This window comes from Acomys minous (genome assembly GCF_964271855.1).
Source record: "Acomys minous genome assembly, chromosome: 16".
NCBI classification, from domain to species: Eukaryota; Metazoa; Chordata; class Mammalia; order Rodentia; family Muridae; genus Acomys; species Acomys minous.
In genome coordinates this window covers 5270949-5277517 of record NC_140498.1, presented here as the reverse complement: position 1 = coordinate 5277517, position 6569 = coordinate 5270949, and the positions used below count along the sequence as shown (strand labels likewise).

Genomic DNA, 6569 nt, shown 5'->3' with positions numbered 1-6569 from the left:
GAAAAATTTAGTTCAATAAAACTGGACAGTGGTGGTGCACTCAGGAAGCAGAGAGGCAGGTGTGAAGCCAGCCTGGTCTACAGAGAGAGAGAGTTTCAGGACAGCCAGGGCTAAAACAGGGCAACCCAGTCTCAAAAAAAAACCAAAAAACAAAAAACAAAAAACAAATAAACAAACAAAAAACCCAAACAAAAACCAAATCAAACCAACCAAACAAACAAACAAACCCCCTACAAGTTAGTGGGCAAAGTTTTAGACCATCCGACTTGAATCCTGTTTTGTTCTTTCCTATCTGTGTGACGCAGGGAAAGTTATTGCCTATCTCCATACCTGTCTCCATACCTGTCTCCATACCTGTCTCCATACCTGTCTAGAGGAAGTAGTATAATTAGTGATGACCTGGACCTCGAAGGATGCAGCTGATAATGGTTAAGCAAGGCTCAGGGCACTCAGTCAAGCTCTATCTTTATGCCCATAGTTGGCCCAGCACAATGGGTGAACTTTGCTTCCAGGTACACACTCCTGAAAGATTATGATCAATTCTGCATTTGTGATGTGGAGGCAGGAACCAGGACCTAGTGCATAGAGGCAAGTGCTCGAACATTAAGCAACATCTCTAGCGTGGTCAATTCTTAAGTAATATATGGTATTAGTAGGGTGTTTTCTTTTCTTTGAGTGGCAGTGGGAGTGGATGTTGCTCCCAAACACCAGACTTTTACTCAGGCTCTGCTGGATTTTCAGAAATTTGGGGCTTTCCAGCGCGTCTTCCCCATGCAACACAGTCATTCCAACAGCACTTTCACTTTTCCGGTCTTCAAACTCTGTGTGTGGGAGGCCTTCCAAGCCACCAGGACGCCATCAACATCTCCCTCCCTCCTGCAATGGAGTGGGCCACAGTAACAGCTTATCATTGCTGCTGCGGAGGCTGCTCACTCACGTGGGCGAGATGCTCTTCTGTGACCTTGGACAAGTCACTTGTCTTCCCTTGACAGAGTGGTCCAAGTCAGAGATCCCTAGAGGGGGCAGGAGTACAAGGCAGAGTGAGAGGGCAGGAATCCAGATGCCTGTGCTACGTACAGTCTACTCATCCGGGACATGGGCTTTTCAGCAGTTTTACTTCGTTCCTACACTTGCGTATTAGTGTTTTCCCTGAACCATTTCCTCTGGTGCCCAGCATTGGCTCTCTGAGATGATGGATGTCAGTTCCCTTGCATTCTGCAACCTTTGGCCCCAGTATAATCTCAAACTGTATTTATGATTTATGGCAAATTGAAACTGGTTTAGCCAGTTCTTGGCAATCAGAGTGGGGTCAAGGAGAAAGAAGCAGACAGTCCTGAGTCCCAAGCCCGATGCTACACCACCTCCCACATCCTTCAGAGAGACTGAAAGATGAGGCAGATAGGACCCACTCCACCCTGCCCCAGAGTTAAGGAGGTCGCATTCCTGGTCCACCTTAGGACAGAGCTGTGGCCCCTGCTGCTCTGCCAGCTCTTGTTCGGCAGTGTGCCAGTTCCCCAGAGGCAAGAAGGACGCTGGTGCTACACCTCAAAGGCTGCCCAGAAAGTTCCAAGATGACTGGCTCATTTTTATAGCCCAACTGTGTACAAAGTGAGACCTCCTTGCTTTGATTTTTATCTCTTGGCCACTGTTTCCAGGACTGTTTGCTCCATTTTTTAAAAAATGTATTTATTTTATTTATTTATTTTTCTTCTTGGGTATGCCCCAAGTTAAGTCCCCACACAAGTACAGGTAAAGACTCTTGTCCAGTTACTAGTAGGATTTAGAACAACTCCCACTCCAAATACATATACACACACACACACACACCCCTGCGCATGCTCATGCGACTTACACATGTGCAGTACACACACACACATGTGCATGTGCTCACACCACTTACACACATGTGCAGTACACTCACACACACATGTGCATGTGCTCATGCCACTTACACACACGTGCAGTATACTCACATACACACACACACACACACACACACGCACACACACACACTTACACACTCCCTGGCCTCTATATTCTCTCCCAACACACATCTTACAACTCAGTAATACACCCAGCACACATGCACACGGAGTGCCTCCTTCATCACAATGACACATGAACATACTACACATACATAGATACGTTCCTTCCCCATTGTACACAGATGTTCAATGTGTACACTAGCATGACCTTAATCTAATCATATGCCACCCCATGGCTTTGCTCACACTAGTACACACCCATCAGGAAACTATCACCAACAGAAACAAGCACACCCACAACTCTGCTATCAAGACCAAAAGGCGTACAAAGTTCATAGCCCCAACCCCAGGAAAGTGAAACTTGTTCCTCTGCATTGTTTTTTTCAAGCAGGTGGCCTCTTCTCTGGCCACGCTGCTGCAGTGTCTGCTCCAAGGTTAGCAGGGTGAAAGGGCAGCCACGAATGTTCAGCAAGCCCATGCCCAGAACAGACACAGTGCTAGGGTTGTGTGGAGAGCCAAGCAGCTTTCGTGTCTCTCCCTAGATTTCTAGTGTAAAGAGAGAGATACTGCAAGGGCCCACAGCTTCACAAAAGTACACAGGAAAATGCATTCCAGGAGATAAGCCCAGTCTTGCACAGGCCCTGAAAGCTGGAGTTTACACAGAGCCCCTAGCTGGAAGTGAGGGCTATGTATCTGGCCCTGGGGAACAGGGGTGGGGGAGGATTCAGATGTCTAGCCTGGCCTCCCGAGAAACAGATAAAACCTTGACAGCTAGAGATGGCATAGGCAAGGCTTGCCTGGAAAGAGAAAAGCTGCAGAGACTAAAGACTCAGAGAGCTGGGGATGGCTAAACAGATATATTGGACTTAGGCGTCTTCAGTGCAGCCCGCCCAGGCTCTTAACACTTAGTGGGACTCCAGGCACTTGATGTGGATGGAGATGTTGACACTACAGACTGGAGAACGGCCGTATCCCATCATACTTCAGACAGAGTGGCTTAGCCATGTGGATGAAATGAGTTGGAAGGTAAAGGCTCAGAGATGGGGAGAACAAGCTCCGGGCAACAAAAGCTTGGAGAAAAATGATGACTGTACAATGAGGGGCAGCATGATGTCACCCTAACAAAGGGGTCTGCCCTGCTTTACTTCAAGGAGAGGCTGTGGCAAGCGCTCAGGAAGTGCCACCATTTCCAGAACGAGAGAGGTCAGGAGATGCCATGCCTGGCTAAAAGGATGCATTTTTTTAAAATGGAGAGTTGTAAGTGCAAACGGAGCCTCATGGGCAACACTACCTTACTGGGGTTGAGTGCGCACAGTGCTTAACTCAGAAAAGAGATCAGATGTGGAGCTGGCTGGATGCAGAGCTGAAGCCATGGCTATGGATGAGATGGGGGAGGGAGAAGAGGCTGAGAGAAAGGGGGAGGCTACAGAGATTGGGAGAGAAAGGAGACATTGGGGAGGGACTGTAAGACTCTCGAAGACAAGGAGCCTAGTGATTAACCCACTTGAACAATGTGATAAAGCCAGTAAGTGATGGAGCTACACTGTGAAGCCCTGTGCATCCATTTTTACTCTTTCTACATGACTGGGCATTGGCAGATCTGGCCTCGGACCAAATCTTAACTTTGTAAGCAATGCTTCCTTGGCTCTTGGTTCATTCCTTGACTTTCGTTATTATCCCTGGCTGCTTCATGTAGTCATAGAGGGGTTAAATAGTTCAACCAGAGACCAGATAGCCTGACAAGTCTGAACTACTGACTGCCTGGACCTTTATGAAAAAGTATGCCAAGCCCCTGCCCACTGATGCTTCTGATAGGAGACAAGGTCAGAGCTGTGGGCCATGCCTGTGCTTAGAGGATGGATGAGGGGTATAGCTCGGGCAACCCAAGGGAAAGTTCCAGTAATAATAAGGGAGTGCCATGACTACGGTGGCAAAGAGGACACACACAAAAGACATGATGAACTGGGCAGTGGTGGTGCACGCCTTTAATCCCAGCATTCAAGGCAGAGGCAGGCGGATTACTGGGAGTTTGAGGCCAGCCTGGTTTACAAAGTGAGTCTAGGACAACCAAGGCTACACAGAGAAACTCTGTCTCAAAACAACAACAACAACAACAACAACAACAACAACAACAACAAACAAAACAAAAAAGAAGACATGATGGCCAGCGTGGGGACTGGCCATGGTCTGGTTCAGAATGTCGAAGCCTCAGGAAAGGCGATGAGTCTCAGCAATGAGCCTTTATCAGGAAACAGTTGGAAAAGATCAGATGGGAGCTGCGTGTGGAGTGGCTGTTGGGATGTGCGAGGCCTGGGTGCAGAGCGGGCGTCAAAGTGTCTGGTGATGAAATTAAGGAGGCAGGACAGTGGCCTGATAGCATAGGATTCCTTTCTAGGGGGTGGGTACAGGAAATTGAATGAGATGGAGAGTGGAGGAGGGGAAAGGGGGTTGAGAGTGATAAACCGAGATGGCCTTCTGGGAACGGGGGAGGGAGTAGACTCAAAAGCCCGGGACGAGGCTAATATTAGCTTGGTTTTTAAGGAGCTAATATTGGATAAGCACCTTGTATGTAAGCAGACGAACCGATGCCTTATTTTCCAGGCCCCCAAGTCAGAATAAAGGACCCAGGTCTCCATTTTATAGATGAAAGAAATCTGAGTCTCGGATTTGTTTCAAGCGGTCCATGGAAAGTTGATGGGTACCCAGGGACAGCACTGGGGATTCAGACCCAAGCCTGACCGTTGAGTCTTGTCTGATCCATATTTGTCTACTTTTCTTCAGCACAGGTCTGCCTGATACAGAAGAATCAAATCAAGATGGGCTGTCTTTACAGTGCATCCTTGGATAGTATCCAAGACGGACCCAGATGTGGCAACGACGAAGCTGTCACATCACCCACAAGGAGAGCCACAGGTGACTGTGAATACCAGGCCTCTATCTGGTGCCCTCTACTGAACCGCTGATACTGCTGCCACCACTCCAGATGTTTGTGGGGGACTGAGAAGCCATGAAGTTCCACCAGTGGGGCTTTCATAGGAACCACCCTACTACAGGCTTAGATGCCAAGGAAACCGCTGGTCACAGTCCTTTCAAAGAACTGCCCATTGAAATTGAGTAGAGATGCCCGTGCGTCATACAGTGCTGCTGCCATGTCCCTTTGACATTCACTCACTTTACACTCTGAGGCCCTGGCTCCTCTTCATCACACCACCCAGGAGATACAGAGAAGCAGATTCCAGCATGGAGAGCGCAATACGGATGCACAGCCAGCGGTGCACGCATGGGCACTCTCCTTACTGGGGAACATGCTGGCACTGTTCACACAGGTCCGGCTGGGTACAAAGCCAGGCCATGGGGGTTGCTCATACTGAGCTCCAGGTTAAGTGAAACCTCAAGGGATTTTTGACAAGCACTATGCTTGTGCTGTCTGGGTGTTGTCCATGGCTTCAAGGACAAGGCTGTATTTCTAGCCTAAATTACATGTAGTTCGATACAGCCTGACTCCAACATCTACTGAAGACTGCCATCCCAGGGCTAACCACAGAGATATGTCCCGCTTTGTCATCCAAACTGACCTGCCCCACTAATTTATATTTCCCACAGTCTGATTTTGTACTTTGTATTTATAGCAAGCCCTAGATGTCCATGTTTCCTTTAAGATGTCTCATATCCTTTACGGTATGAGGTAGCTGCCTAAATAAAGAAATGGATATGTTGTCATGTGACCCGATGTGACTGAGTCTGCATGAAGGCCTGATCATTCTCACACCCTCAGCTTTAGAGCACTCTTCCCACTTATCGACCCTGTTTATTTTCCCATTTATTTACCTACTTTGAGTATGCCGCCCGCCGCCCAAGGGAAAACACAGAGCACCTACTGGATTCTTCTGGCCTCTGGGCTCTGATAGCAGCTGCATCCTCAATATTAAGATGGACTCCGGAACCTGAAAAGTCATCATGTAAGAACATTTCAGTTAAAAGAAGGATTGTCGTCCTATCCTTGACCTCCTTCATGTGTAACCCTATTGGTCACCACAATCGGAGATTGGTGTGTGGGAGCTGCCCTTTTACCCAGGAGGGGCCACCTCTTTCTTTCTACTTAAGGTCCAGCCATTGTTACAGTAAGGGATGTGGCGAGTAATCAGAGTCCTTAGGAAGACACTGTCCTGAAGTCCTTGTAACTTTTCTTCATAAGACCAACACAGCTGGGTATTTTGCTTGTTGTTGTTGTTGTTTCTGCCGGCACTGCTGTTTAATTCTAGAAACGGAACCAGTCCCTGTTTCTTTGGCTGGGTACCGAAAGCAGCCTCTGGCGCTCACTCAGCAACGGCATCGTATGCACTCACAGGGAAAAACTAGGCTCACACTCAGCCCGGAGCAGATGTTCACACTCAAAGCTCTGAGGCTGGCTGAGCGGAGGCTGATTCCCACCTCACACGAAGCCCTCACTGCTGGGAATACTGGATGCCAGTGGCAGCTTTCTTTTTCTTGCTCTTTGTCTGGTGATGTGCACAGTGAGGACAGTACAGGGGCCTACGAGCTGGATCTGCGTAGAAGGCTTGTCTCCTGAGTCGTATACACTCT

At 48.4% G+C, this 6569-nt stretch overlaps 1 protein-coding gene across 2 annotated transcripts in view; it reads left to right on the top strand.

Moving 5' to 3' along the window:
• The window catches only part of TMEM238L (transmembrane protein 238 like), an 8732-nt gene extending 3026 nt beyond the window's left edge, over window positions 1-5706 (top strand). The window contains exon 2 of one of the 2 annotated variants that reach the window (XM_084762627.1): window positions 4772-5706. The gene's annotated coding sequence lies outside the window, so the exon portion shown is untranslated. Of the gene's footprint in view, window positions 1-4766 lie in introns of both variants that reach the window. The other variant, XM_084762626.1, reaches the window with a different exon arrangement.
• The last annotated feature ends 863 nt before the right edge of the window (window positions 5707-6569 follow it).